This window comes from Chrysoperla carnea (genome assembly GCF_905475395.1).
Source record: "Chrysoperla carnea chromosome X unlocalized genomic scaffold, inChrCarn1.1 SUPER_X_unloc_95, whole genome shotgun sequence".
NCBI classification, from domain to species: Eukaryota; Metazoa; Arthropoda; class Insecta; order Neuroptera; family Chrysopidae; genus Chrysoperla; species Chrysoperla carnea.
In genome coordinates, this window is record NW_025408228.1 from 15,675 (window position 1) to 31,663 (window position 15,989).

At 24.8% G+C, this 15,989-nt stretch overlaps 2 non-coding genes across 2 annotated transcripts; both read left to right on the plus strand.

Moving 5' to 3' along the window:
• The first annotated feature begins 7,395 nt into the window (after nucleotides 1–7,395).
• Nucleotides 7,396–7,514, plus strand: LOC123304798. Its single transcript, XR_006536780.1, has one exon. It is a non-coding gene; the product is annotated as a 5S ribosomal RNA (ribosomal RNA).
• A 6,373-nt stretch (nucleotides 7,515–13,887) lies between these two features.
• On the plus strand, nucleotides 13,888–14,006 carry LOC123304799. The gene has a single exon (XR_006536781.1). It is a non-coding gene; the product is annotated as a 5S ribosomal RNA (ribosomal RNA).
• Nucleotides 14,007–15,989: the final 1,983 nt, after the last annotated feature.

The following is a 15,989-nucleotide window of genomic DNA, read 5'->3' on the forward strand; positions in this document are numbered from 1 at the left end:
ACTCAAAAACCGAACACATCCTGTTCACCAAAAAATTCACTAACATCAAAATCACAAGCCCCCTTAAGGTGAACGGGATGAGTATCTCAACCAGCAACAAGGTGAAATATCTGGGTGTATATCTGGATAAGGGCATGTCGTTTGTGCCTCAAATAAACCACCTGGTGGCCAAGGGTCACGGGGTAGTGCGTACACTGTATCCATTGCTTAACAGGTACAGTGCACTAACGCTAAAAACAAAAAAGTTGTTGTACGATGCAATAATAAAACCAGTTATAACAAACGCAGCACCGGTCTGGTGCAGTGCATCCAAAACGCAATTTATTAAACTACAACGAATTCAAAATAAATGCCTTAGACTAGTAGCAAACGCAGACAGACTCATCACAATCAAAAAATTACACAGCACAACCGACGCAAAAACAATAAAAGAAGTAATCAAAACTATGTCAGAAAAATTTTACAAACATCAAATACACAAAAGCAATCTGACAAAAAATATGATAATAGACCTGCCAGCACCAGCAAAACATAAATTAATATATCACACGCTGGAACCCGGACTGCAATAAAATATAAAAATAAAATAAAAACAACACGACCTACCACAACATAGCAATAAATTACAACAACAGCCTATACTGACAAGTCAGTTTAATATATAAACAGTTTTTTTACCAACTTTTTCTGTAGCAAACAAACAATAAATAAAAATAAAGTAACTCAAAACCTAACCACCCCCAAATCCTCCAAACTAATAAAAGCCATGCAAATCCAAAAACAAATTTAGGATGAAAGCGCAAGCTAATAACCTAGAAAACAAAATAAAATATTTAAAATGTACATTATATATAATTTTGCATTGTATATTAATTGTATAACGTTTGTTAATTTTGTGACAATAAAGATTTATTTTAAAGTTAAAGGTTCTCGTCCGATCACCGAAGTTAAGCAACATTGGGCACAGTCAGTACTTGGATGGGTGACCGCTTGGGAACACTGTGTGCGGTTGCCTTTTTATATTAAAAATATAAATTATTTTTCTTCTTTTCTTTTTTTTTACACACCATATATAAATATATGTTATTTAGAAATGTAAACCTTTTATATTATTCATCAACAAATAAATATTATTTTTTGTATAAAATTTTATTGCATTTATAACTCATATCATGGTTACTTTAAAGCGAGAAGTTTTTTTAATATTTCAAATGAATATAAAATAATATAAATTTTATGAAATTTATTTATTTTTAGAAATAGCAATCGCTTATAATTATAACAAAATTTTAATAATGTTTAATTTTATTTCAATAATTTATATTTATATATATATATATATATATATATATATATATATATATATATATATATATATATATATTTTTTAATAAAAATAATATACTCTTATTTAATAATATATGTTGGTCCTATATATAGGACCGAAAATATTTCTTATTTGTTTTTTTTTTTTTAAATTGTCATTTAAAACGCTTATGCACGTTCTCCACGAATACGTCTTGCCAATTGTATATCCTTAGGCATAATTGTAACACGCTTTGCATGAATTGCGCATAAATTGGTATCTTCAAATAAACCTACTAAATAGGCTTCACTAGCTTCTTGTAATGCCATAACAGCTGAACTTTGAAAACGTAAATCGGTTTTAAAATCTTGTGCAATTTCACGTACTAAACGTTGGAATGGTAATTTACGAATTAACAATTCAGTACTTTTTTGATAACGACGAATTTCTCGTAAAGCTACTGTACCAGGACGATATCTGTGTGGTTTTTTTACTCCACCAGTTGCTGGTGCACTTTTACGTGCAGCTTTCGTTGCTAATTGTTTTCTTGGTGCTTTACCACCAGTTGATTTACGTGCAGTTTGCTTGGTTCTAGCCATTTTCAAATAATAATGTTTTTACAAAAAAACACACAATTTTAAAAATTATATTCGACAATTTGATACTACAAAGTCAAATGTTTAAATGCGAAATAAATGTGTTGTATTTATATTTATATGAAATTTCAAAATTTTTGTTGTCATATCCTATTGGATAGCTATCAGAGTATGGACTAATCAAATTGTATAGGCGTGGCTTAAAAAATCTTTAATGCTTTATATAAAAAGGCACAATTGTACCGGCGCTCACATACATTACAATACTTGTGAGGTTAACACACGTGTTATCCGTTCGTTAAAATATTGTAAATAATTTTTTATTAAAATGACTGGCAGAGGAAAAGGTGGAAAGGGTCTTGGAAAAGGGGGTGCAAAACGTCATAGAAAAGTTTTGCGTGATAATATCCAAGGTATTACAAAACCTGCAATTCGTCGTTTAGCACGACGAGGTGGAGTAAAACGTATCTCTGGTTTAATTTATGAAGAAACACGTGGTGTACTTAAAGTATTCCTTGAAAATGTTATTCGGGATGCTGTTACATATACTGAACACGCAAAACGTAAAACAGTTACAGCTATGGATGTTGTATATGCATTAAAACGACAAGGTCGTACTTTGTATGGTTTTGGAGGTTAAGAAAATATAATAATTTACTTAAAATATTTAGTAAATTTATTAAAGAATATTTAATACATCCGATAAATTTAAACAGGCTTTCCTTTTTGGGAAGCCACTAATTTTATTTATATAAGAGTAAATAAATTTGTTAATAAATATAACATATTATATAATTTGTTTACAACAAATTATTTTGTTTATAACATACATTACCAAATATTTTTATTTTTTTTTTTTATTGTAATATATCTGCAATAATAAATTATAATTTGTATATTATCTATTTTATTTTACAATAACTTATTGAATTTTTGAAAAAATTTTATTATAAATTAATATACTATTATATTTTTTATATATACAAGTTAAGAGTAACAAGTATCGATAGGAGATTATCGAATTTATAACTAATAAAACATTTCGCCTTAATCAAAGAAAATAAAGATTTTGCTATACCATTTTTTATACTTTCAATAAATAATTTATTATTAAATTTTTATTATTTCATTTATTTTTTAAAATTATTTAAAATATTTTTCTAATAATTATAAGCGTACATAAACAAGTAGTAAATGTAAAATGAAAATAATAAAGGTAATGTAATGCATTTGCATTACACTGATTTACGATATATATTCCGCGATATCCTTTATTATATTTAAAATTAATAATATTGATATACTAATAATAGATATATTCAAGCTATTAATATATAAAATTTTATATTAAATATGATATTAATAATTGTTTATTTAATTTTTTTGTATATATAAAAATAATTTACTCTTATTTAAAAAATTTGATGGCTCTCTTAAAAAGAGAGCCGTTTTTATATGTTGATGTATTTTTATGTTATCAATTAAATAATATTTTCGATTTATTTATTTTGAACTTGTATATTTTGTAACAGCTTTAGTACCTTCACTAACAGCGTGCTTTGCCAATTCACCAGGTAATAATAATCGAACTGCGGTTTGAATTTCCCGACTTGTGATTGTTGAACGTTTATTATAATGTGCTAAACGTGATGCTTCAGCAGCAATACGTTCAAAAATATCATTAACAAAACTGTTCATGATACTCATAGCTTTACTAGAGATACCAGTATCAGGATGCACTTGTTTTAATACTTTGTAAATGTAAATTGCATATGATTCCTTGCGCTTCCTCTTCTTTTTCTTATCACTCTTTGATATATTTTTTTGAGCTTTGCCAGCTTTTTTTGCTGCTTTTCCACTTGTTTTTGGTGGCATTGTTACAAACAATTAATATACACAGATAGTTACAGAACACCAGTCAGTATATGTATGAGCGTGTCGTGTATACAACTAGCGTATTATATACGCGAAGATGGATATAACAATAAAAATGAATACTACTCTCTGATTGGCTGAAAATAATACTATAAGGTGATTGGTTTATTTTTAAAGTTTTATATTTTATAAATATTATAAATTAAAATACCCAAATAACATTTTAAACATTTATGTTACAATCCCCGTAACGTACACATCTGTGTGATTATATTTACAAAAAAAAATATTAATTAAATAAATTTATTCGCTATGTCTGGACGAGGTAAAGGTGGTAAAGTAAAGGGAAAGGCAAAGTCAAGATCAAGCCGAGCAGGATTACAATTTCCTGTTGGAAGAATTCACAGATTATTACGAAAAGGAAATTATGCTGAACGAGTAGGTGCTGGTGCCCCAGTATATTTGGCTGCTGTTATGGAATATTTGGCTGCAGAAGTTCTCGAGTTAGCTGGTAATGCTGCCCGTGATAACAAAAAAACACGTATCATTCCACGTCATTTACAATTGGCAATTCGTAATGATGAAGAATTAAATAAATTATTATCTGGTGTAACAATTGCTCAAGGTGGTGTATTACCAAACATTCAAGCAGTGTTATTACCAAAGAAAACTGAAAAGAAAGCATAAATTAAAAACATTGCATTAATTTTTATAATAATAATACATCGATCATAGGCCTTTTAATAAAAGGCCACAAATTTATTTAAAATAAGAGTAAAAATTATTTTTATAAATAATATATTATAATATTTTTTTAAAGAATCAATTTAAATAATTATAAATTAATGATTCTTTTTTTTTTTTTTCTTTTTTATATGTTATTATGGAAATAATTCATCATATTATGATGACATTTAGGTAACATATTATAAGAATATTCATAAAATATTATCAAAATAATATTGTATTATGATGATATTTAGACAAAATATTATAAGAATATACACAAAATATTATCAAAATAATATCATTAGATAACAAAACTGTTCATGATACTCATACCTTTACTAGAGATAAAAGTATCAGGATGCACTTGTATTAATACATATTATCACAACATCACAAAATATTTTTTAAAAGGAAAAATTTTTTAAAAATTATTATAAAATTTGATTGAATTAAATTTCAATTTATTTTTTTAATAATTAAAGAAAAAAAAAAGCATATAAACTTTCTATTGAAAATGTTATTTTCAACTAGATGGCCAAGTGAACTTTGTTACACAAACAATATATGACGTATTCGTTATTTAAATAATCAGTATCCTTTGATATTATATCAATACGTTACTCTCTTCTTTTGATACATATTAATAAAATTTCAATTTATAAGATTTTATGTCAATTATATAAATAATATTATAAATTTTCTAAATACATAAGTTAAGTAACAAAAAATTTGAATAACAAGATAAATTTATATATTATGTTTTAATACTCGATACTATAATATATCGCATCCGTTACCAATTATTCGGTATCCTTTGATTTATACACAGAATGAACCAAAAATATGTATCAAATTTATTTTATTTATTTATATATTTAATATTATTATTATTATTTTATATTACAAAGTTTCTTAACGAAGCTTACAATGATTTCTCATATCGTACTTAACAAAATTATTTAGATCATATAAAATTTAAATTGTTAAAAAATTTTTATATTTATTATTATTATTTATTTTTATTAAAATTACATAACATAAAATTAATAATATTTTAATAATTATATAAATTAATTCTTATTTAAAATAATCTTATATTAATCTCAACAAATACTCTAATAATATATTTTGTCATAAATTTTTTTATATTTAAAATAAATATTATAATATATAAATACTTATATCAGTATAAAATTTCTTTATATAATTATGAAAAAATTAATTTAATAGTTAATTATTGATATTAATGCATAAATAAAAGTATTTTCTAATGAAATATATTTTGTCAATGTTCGATTAACACATTTCATAATAATACGTTTTCATTATTGACAAAAAAAGTTTTTCTAAAAATGAAATCTTATACTATAATATATATATTTATATATTAAATTTTTTAATTATTTATATACTAATAATTTATAATAAATCGATATTAAATAAAAAATAAAAATATATACTTTTTAAGTTTACCTTAAAAATATTATTGTTTTGTATGATTGAAATAATTAATATTAAACTATGTTTATTAATAATTGTTAATAAAAAAATTAAATATATTTTAATTTATAAAATAAATATTATTATTAAATTTATAATTTATTATTTTATATATTATAGAAATTGAAAAAATAAATCATGTTTACTACGACAGTAAATTAGAAATACTATTTAATTTTTATGTGTTTTCTACATGGTACTTTGACTTACATAGGGACTTATATTATTGTGAATAATGATATAATTGAAAACCTTTATTTTTTATTTGATAGAATTATTATATTTTATCATTTAAATATTTATAATAAATACATTATTTTTATAAAGTAAAAAATATGGCCGAAGAAAATTCTACAGCTGTTGCAGCAACTGCGGTTACTGCTGCTTCTACAACACCAACAAAAAAAGCAACAGCTTCTGGTGCTAAACGTACAAAACAACATTCAAAACCAACACATCCACGTACATCAGAAATGGTTGTTAACGCAATTAAAAATTTAAAAGAACGTGGTGGTTCATCATTACAAGCAATTAAAAAATATTTAGCTGCAAATTATAAAGTGGATTCTGATAAAATTTCACCATTTATTAAAAAATATTTAAAAGCTGCTGTAACTGAGGGAGCCTTGGTACAAACTAAAGGTAAAGGTGCATCTGGTTCATTCAAATTGGCTGCTTCCGCTTCATCTAATTCTTCAGCTAAATCAAAAGTATCCAAAAAAGAAAGTGGAGCAAAAGGTTCAGCAAAGAGTGCTAAAAGTAAACGGGCACCAAAAGAAAAGAAAGCCACAACTACATCATTGGCAGCCAAAAAGCCTAAAGCAAAAAAAGCGACTCCATCATCATCAACTGCTGCTAAAAAAGTTACTGCAAAATCATCAGCGGCATCAAAAAAAGCACCAGTTAAAGCAAAACCAGCAAAAAGTACAAAATCCGCTGCCAAAAGTAGCCCTGCTCGTAAACCGAAAGCACCAAAAGCTAAGAAAGCTTCTGTTGCCAAATCATCTCCTACAAAAATTAAAAAAGCAGCACCAAAAAAGAAATGATCTGTTACTTTAATAATATATTGAAATATTTCATTATTTTTGCTAAAAAATGAAAATAACATAGGCCTTAATACAGGCCACAAATTAATATTTGATAAGAGTAAATTATTTTTTGTATAAATATTTTATAAAATAATAGTTTAGAAACATTTGCCACAGTCAGTACCACGGATGGGTGGCCACTTGAGAATACTGTGTGCGGTTGCATTTTTATTTAAAATATATGGTATAATAAATAAGTATATATTTAAATTGATTACTTCATTGAAAATTTTAATAATATACTTTAATATTAATGATATTTATGAAAAATATATATTTGTAAAAATTTTCATTTATTACTGGCAACAGCCATACCACGTTGAAAACACCGGTTCTCGTCCGATCACCGAAGTTAAGCAACATTGGGCACAGTCAGTACTTGGATGGGTGACCGCTTGGGAACACTGTGTGCGGTTGCCTTTTTATATTAAAAATATAAATTATTTTTCTTCTTTTCTTTTTTTTTACACACCATATATAAATATATGTTATTTAGAAATGTAAACCTTTTATATTATTCATCAACAAATAAATATTATTTTTTGTATAAAATTTTATTGCATTTATAACTCATATCATGGTTACTTTAAAGCGAGAAGTTTTTTTAATATTTCAAATGAATATAAAATAATATAAATTTTATGAAATTTATTTATTTTTAGAAATAGCAATCGCTTATAATTATAACAAAATTTTAATAATGTTTAATTTTATTTCAATAATTTATATTTATATATATATATATATATATATATATATATATATATATATATATATATATTTTTTAATAAAAATAATATACTCTTATTTAATAATATATGTTGGTCCTATATATAGGACCGAAAATATTTCTTATTTGTTTTTTTTTTTTTAAATTGTCATTTAAAACGCTTATGCACGTTCTCCACGAATACGTCTTGCCAATTGTATATCCTTAGGCATAATTGTAACACGCTTTGCATGAATTGCGCATAAATTGGTATCTTCAAATAAACCTACTAAATAGGCTTCACTAGCTTCTTGTAATGCCATAACAGCTGAACTTTGAAAACGTAAATCGGTTTTAAAATCTTGTGCAATTTCACGTACTAAACGTTGGAATGGTAATTTACGAATTAACAATTCAGTACTTTTTTGATAACGACGAATTTCTCGTAAAGCTACTGTACCAGGACGATATCTGTGTGGTTTTTTTACTCCACCAGTTGCTGGTGCACTTTTACGTGCAGCTTTCGTTGCTAATTGTTTTCTTGGTGCTTTACCACCAGTTGATTTACGTGCAGTTTGCTTGGTTCTAGCCATTTTCAAATAATAATGTTTTTACAAAAAAACACACAATTTTAAAAATTATATTCGACAATTTGATACTACAAAGTCAAATGTTTAAATGCGAAATAAATGTGTTGTATTTATATTTATATGAAATTTCAAAATTTTTGTTGTCATATCCTATTGGATAGCTATCAGAGTATGGACTAATCAAATTGTATAGGCGTGGCTTAAAAAATCTTTAATGCTTTATATAAAAAGGCACAATTGTACCGGCGCTCACATACATTACAATACTTGTGAGGTTAACACACGTGTTATCCGTTCGTTAAAATATTGTAAATAATTTTTTATTAAAATGACTGGCAGAGGAAAAGGTGGAAAGGGTCTTGGAAAAGGGGGTGCAAAACGTCATAGAAAAGTTTTGCGTGATAATATCCAAGGTATTACAAAACCTGCAATTCGTCGTTTAGCACGACGAGGTGGAGTAAAACGTATCTCTGGTTTAATTTATGAAGAAACACGTGGTGTACTTAAAGTATTCCTTGAAAATGTTATTCGGGATGCTGTTACATATACTGAACACGCAAAACGTAAAACAGTTACAGCTATGGATGTTGTATATGCATTAAAACGACAAGGTCGTACTTTGTATGGTTTTGGAGGTTAAGAAAATATAATAATTTACTTAAAATATTTAGTAAATTTATTAAAGAATATTTAATACATCCGATAAATTTAAACAGGCTTTCCTTTTTGGGAAGCCACTAATTTTATTTATATAAGAGTAAATAAATTTGTTAATAAATATAACATATTATATAATTTGTTTACAACAAATTATTTTGTTTATAACATACATTACCAAATATTTTTATTTTTTTTTTTTATTGTAATATATCTGCAATAATAAATTATAATTTGTATATTATCTATTTTATTTTACAATAACTTATTGAATTTTTGAAAAAATTTTATTATAAATTAATATACTATTATATTTTTTATATATACAAGTTAAGAGTAACAAGTATCGATAGGAGATTATCGAATTTATAACTAATAAAACATTTCGCCTTAATCAAAGAAAATAAAGATTTTGCTATACCATTTTTTATACTTTCAATAAATAATTTATTATTAAATTTTTATTATTTCATTTATTTTTTAAAATTATTAAAAATATTTTTCTAATAATTATAAGCGTACATAAACAAGTAGTAAATGTAAAATGAAAATAATAAAGGTAATGTAATGCATTTGCATTACACTGATTTACGATATATATTCCGCGATATCCTTTATTATATTTAAAATTAATAATATTGATATACTAATAATAGATATATTCAAGCTATTAATATATAAAATTTTATATTAAATATGATATTAATAATTGTTTATTTAATTTTTTTGTATATATAAAAATAATTTACTCTTATTTAAAAAATTTGATGGCTCTCTTAAAAAGAGAGCCGTTTTTATATGTTGATGTATTTTTATGTTATCAATTAAATAATATTTTCGATTTATTTATTTTGAACTTGTATATTTTGTAACAGCTTTAGTACCTTCACTAACAGCGTGCTTTGCCAATTCACCAGGTAATAATAATCGAACTGCGGTTTGAATTTCCCGACTTGTGATTGTTGAACGTTTATTATAATGTGCTAAACGTGATGCTTCAGCAGCAATACGTTCAAAAATATCATTAACAAAACTGTTCATGATACTCATAGCTTTACTAGAGATACCAGTATCAGGATGCACTTGTTTTAATACTTTGTAAATGTAAATTGCATATGATTCCTTGCGCTTCCTCTTCTTTTTCTTATCACTCTTTGATATATTTTTTTGAGCTTTGCCAGCTTTTTTTGCTGCTTTTCCACTTGTTTTTTGGTGGCATTGTTACAAACAATTAATATACACAGATAGTTACAGAACACCAGTCAGTATATGTATGAGCGTGTCGTGTATACAACTAGCGTATTATATACGCGAAGATGGATATAACAATAAAAATGAATACTACTCTCTGATTGGCTGAAAATAATACTATAAGGTGATTGGTTTATTTTTAAAGTTTTATATTTTATAAATATTATAAATTAAAATACCCAAATAACATTTTAAACATTTATGTTACAATCCCCGTAACGTACACATCTGTGTGATTATATTTACAAAAAAAAATATTAATTAAATAAATTTATTCGCTATGTCTGGACGAGGTAAAGGTGGTAAAGTAAAGGGAAAGGCAAAGTCAAGATCAAGCCGAGCAGGATTACAATTTCCTGTTGGAAGAATTCACAGATTATTACGAAAAGGAAATTATGCTGAACGAGTAGGTGCTGGTGCCCCAGTATATTTGGCTGCTGTTATGGAATATTTGGCTGCAGAAGTTCTCGAGTTAGCTGGTAATGCTGCCCGTGATAACAAAAAAACACGTATCATTCCACGTCATTTACAATTGGCAATTCGTAATGATGAAGAATTAAATAAATTATTATCTGGTGTAACAATTGCTCAAGGTGGTGTATTACCAAACATTCAAGCAGTGTTATTACCAAAGAAAACTGAAAAGAAAGCATAAATTAAAAACATTGCATTAATTTTTATAATAATAATACATCGATCATAGGCCTTTTAATAAAAGGCCACAAATTTATTTAAAATAAGAGTAAAAATTATTTTTATAAATAATATATTATAATATTTTTTTAAAGAATCAATTTAAATAATTATAAATTAATGATTCTTTTTTTTTTTTTTCTTTTTTATATGTTATTATGGAAATAATTCATCATATTATGATGACATTTAGGTAACATATTATAAGAATATTCATAAAATATTATCAAAATAATATTGTATTATGATGATATTTAGACAAAATATTATAAGAATATACACAAAATATTATCAAAATAATATCATTAGATAACAAAACTGTTCATGATACTCATACCTTTACTAGAGATAAAAGTATCAGGATGCACTTGTATTAATACATATTATCACAACATCACAAAATATTTTTTAAAAGGAAAAATTTTTTAAAAATTATTATAAAATTTGATTGAATTAAATTTCAATTTATTTTTTTAATAATTAAAGAAAAAAAAAAGCATATAAACTTTCTATTGAAAATGTTATTTTCAACTAGATGGCCAAGTGAACTTTGTTACACAAACAATATATGACGTATTCGTTATTTAAATAATCAGTATCCTTTGATATTATATCAATACGTTACTCTCTTCTTTTGATACATATTAATAAAATTTCAATTTATAAGATTTTATGTCAATTATATAAATAATATTATAAATTTTCTAAATACATAAGTTAAGTAACAAAAAATTTGAATAACAAGATAAATTTATATATTATGTTTTAATACTCGATACTATAATATATCGCATCCGTTACCAATTATTCGGTATCCTTTGATTTATACACAGAATGAACCAAAAATATGTATCAAATTTATTTTATTTATTTATATATTTAATATTATTATTATTATTTTATATTACAAAGTTTCTTAACGAAGCTTACAATGATTTCTCATATCGTACTTAACAAAATTATTTAGATCATATAAAATTTAAATTGTTAAAAAATTTTTATATTTATTATTATTATTTATTTTTATTAAAATTACATAACATAAAATTAATAATATTTTAATAATTATATAAATTAATTCTTATTTAAAATAATCTTATATTAATCTCAACAAATACTCTAATAATATATTTTGTCATAAATTTTTTTATATTTAAAATAAATATTATAATATATAAATACTTATATCAGTATAAAATTTCTTTATATAATTATGAAAAAATTAATTTAATAGTTAATTATTGATATTAATGCATAAATAAAAGTATTTTCTAATGAAATATATTTTGTCAATGTTCGATTAACACATTTCATAATAATACGTTTTCATTATTGACAAAAAAAGTTTTTCTAAAAATGAAATCTTATACTATAATATATATATTTATATATTAAATTTTTTAATTATTTATATACTAATAATTTATAATAAATCGATATTAAATAAAAAATAAAAATATATACTTTTTAAGTTTACCTTAAAAATATTATTGTTTTGTATGATTGAAATAATTAATATTAAACTATGTTTATTAATAATTGTTAATAAAAAAATTAAATATATTTTAATTTATAAAATAAATATTATTATTAAATTTATAATTTATTATTTTATATATTATAGAAATTGAAAAAATAAATCATGTTTACTACGACAGTAAATTAGAAATACTATTTAATTTTTATGTGTTTTCTACATGGTACTTTGACTTACATAGGGACTTATATTATTGTGAATAATGATATAATTGAAAACCTTTATTTTTTATTTGATAGAATTATTATATTTTATCATTTAAATATTTATAATAAATACATTATTTTTATAAAGTAAAAAATATGGCCGAAGAAAATTCTACAGCTGTTGCAGCAACTGCGGTTACTGCTGCTTCTACAACACCAACAAAAAAAGCAACAGCTTCTGGTGCTAAACGTACAAAACAACATTCAAAACCAACACATCCACGTACATCAGAAATGGTTGTTAACGCAATTAAAAATTTAAAAGAACGTGGTGGTTCATCATTACAAGCAATTAAAAAATATTTAGCTGCAAATTATAAAGTGGATTCTGATAAAATTTCACCATTTATTAAAAAATATTTAAAAGCTGCTGTAACTGAGGGAGCCTTGGTACAAACTAAAGGTAAAGGTGCATCTGGTTCATTCAAATTGGCTGCTTCCGCTTCATCTAATTCTTCAGCTAAATCAAAAGTATCCAAAAAAGAAAGTGGAGCAAAAGGTTCAGCAAAGAGTGCTAAAAGTAAACGGGCACCAAAAGAAAAGAAAGCCACAACTACATCATTGGCAGCCAAAAAGCCTAAAGCAAAAAAAGCGACTCCATCATCATCAACTGCTGCTAAAAAAGTTACTGCAAAATCATCAGCGGCATCAAAAAAAGCACCAGTTAAAGCAAAACCAGCAAAAAGTACAAAATCCGCTGCCAAAAGTAGCCCTGCTCGTAAACCGAAAGCACCAAAAGCTAAGAAAGCTTCTGTTGCCAAATCATCTCCTACAAAAATTAAAAAAGCAGCACCAAAAAAGAAATGATCTGTTACTTTAATAATATATTGAAATATTTCATTATTTTTGCTAAAAAATGAAAATAACATAGGCCTTAATACAGGCCACAAATTAATATTTGATAAGAGTAAATTATTTTTTGTATAAATATTTTATAAAATAATAGTTTAGAAACATTTGCCACAGTCAGTACCACGGATGGGTGGCCACTTGAGAATACTGTGTGCGGTTGCATTTTTATTTAAAATATATGGTATAATAAATAAGTATATATTTAAATTGATTACTTCATTGAAAATTTTAATAATATACTTTAATATTAATGATATTTATGAAAAATATATATTTGTAAAAATTTTCATTTATTACTGGCAACAGCCATACCACGTTGAAAACACCGGTTCTCGTCCGATCACCGAAGTTAAGCAACATTGGGCACAGTCAGTACTTGGATGGGTGACCGCTTGGGAACACTGTGTGCGGTTGCCTTTTTATATTAAAAATATAAATTATTTTTCTTCTTTTCTTTTTTTTTACACACCATATATAAATATATGTTATTTAGAAATGTAAACCTTTTATATTATTCATCAACAAATAAATATTATTTTTTGTATAAAATTTTATTGCATTTATAACTCATATCATGGTTACTTTAAAGCGAGAAGTTTTTTTAATATTTCAAATGAATATAAAATAATATAAATTTTATGAAATTTATTTATTTTTAGAAATAGCAATCGCTTATAATTATAACAAAATTTTAATAATGTTTAATTTTATTTCAATAATTTATATTTATATATATATATATATATATATATATATATATATATATATATATATATATATTTTTTAATAAATATAATATACTCTTATTTAATAATATATGTTGGTCCTATATATAGGACCGAAAATATTTCTTATTTGTTTTTTTTTTTTTAAATTGTCATTTAAAACGCTTATGCACGTTCTCCACGAATACGTCTTGCCAATTGTATATCCTTAGGCATAATTGTAACACGCTTTGCATGAATTGCGCATAAATTGGTATCTTCAAATAAACCTACTAAATAGGCTTCACTAGCTTCTTGTAATGCCATAACAGCTGAACTTTGAAAACGTAAATCGGTTTTAAAATCTTGTGCAATTTCACGTACTAAACGTTGGAATGGTAATTTACGAATTAACAATTCAGTACTTTTTTGATAACGACGAATTTCTCGTAAAGCTACTGTACCAGGACGATATCTGTGTGGTTTTTTTACTCCACCAGTTGCTGGTGCACTTTTACGTGCAGCTTTCGTTGCTAATTGTTTTCTTGGTGCTTTACCACCAGTTGATTTACGTGCAGTTTGCTTGGTTCTAGCCATTTTCAAATAATAATGTTTTTACAAAAAAACACACAATTTTAAAAATTATATTCGACAATTTGATACTACAAAGTCAAATGTTTAAATGCGAAATAAATGTGTTGTATTTATATTTATATGAAATTTCAAAATTTTTGTTGTCATATCCTATTGGATAGCTATCAGAGTATGGACTAATCAAATTGTATAGGCGTGGCTTAAAAAATCTTTAATGCTTTATATAAAAAGGCACAATTGTACCGGCGCTCACATACATTACAATACTTGTGAGGTTAACACACGTGTTATCCGTTCGTTAAAATATTGTAAATAATTTTTTATTAAAATGACTGGCAGAGGAAAAGGTGGAAAGGGTCTTGGAAAAGGGGGTGCAAAACGTCATAGAAAAGTTTTGCGTGATAATATCCAAGGTATTACAAAACCTGCAATTCGTCGTTTAGCACGACGAGGTGGAGTAAAACGTATCTCTGGTTTAATTTATGAAGAAACACGTGGTGTACTTAAAGTATTCCTTGAAAATGTTATTCGGGATGCTGTTACATATACTGAACACGCAAAACGTAAAACAGTTACAGCTATGGATGTTGTATATGCATTAAAACGACAAGGTCGTACTTTGTATGGTTTTGGAGGTTAAGAAAATATAATAATTTACTTAAAATATTTAGTAAATTTATTAAAGAATATTTAATACATCCGATAAATTTAAACAGGCTTTCCTTTTTGGGAAGCCACTAATTTTATTTATATAAGAGTAAATAAATTTGTTAATAAATATAACATATTATATAATTTGTTTACAACAAATTATTTTGTTTATAACATACATTACCAAATATTTTTATTTTTTTTTTTTATTGTAATATATCTGCAATAATAAATTATAATTTGTATATTATCTATTTTATTTTACAATAACTTATTGAATTTTTGAAAAAATTTTATTATAAATTAATATACTATTATATTTTTTATATATACAAGTTAAGAGTAACAAGTATCGATAGGAGATTATCGAATTTATAACTAATAAAACATTTCGCCTTAATCAAAGAAAATAAAGATTTTGCTATACCATTTTTTATACTTTCAATAAATA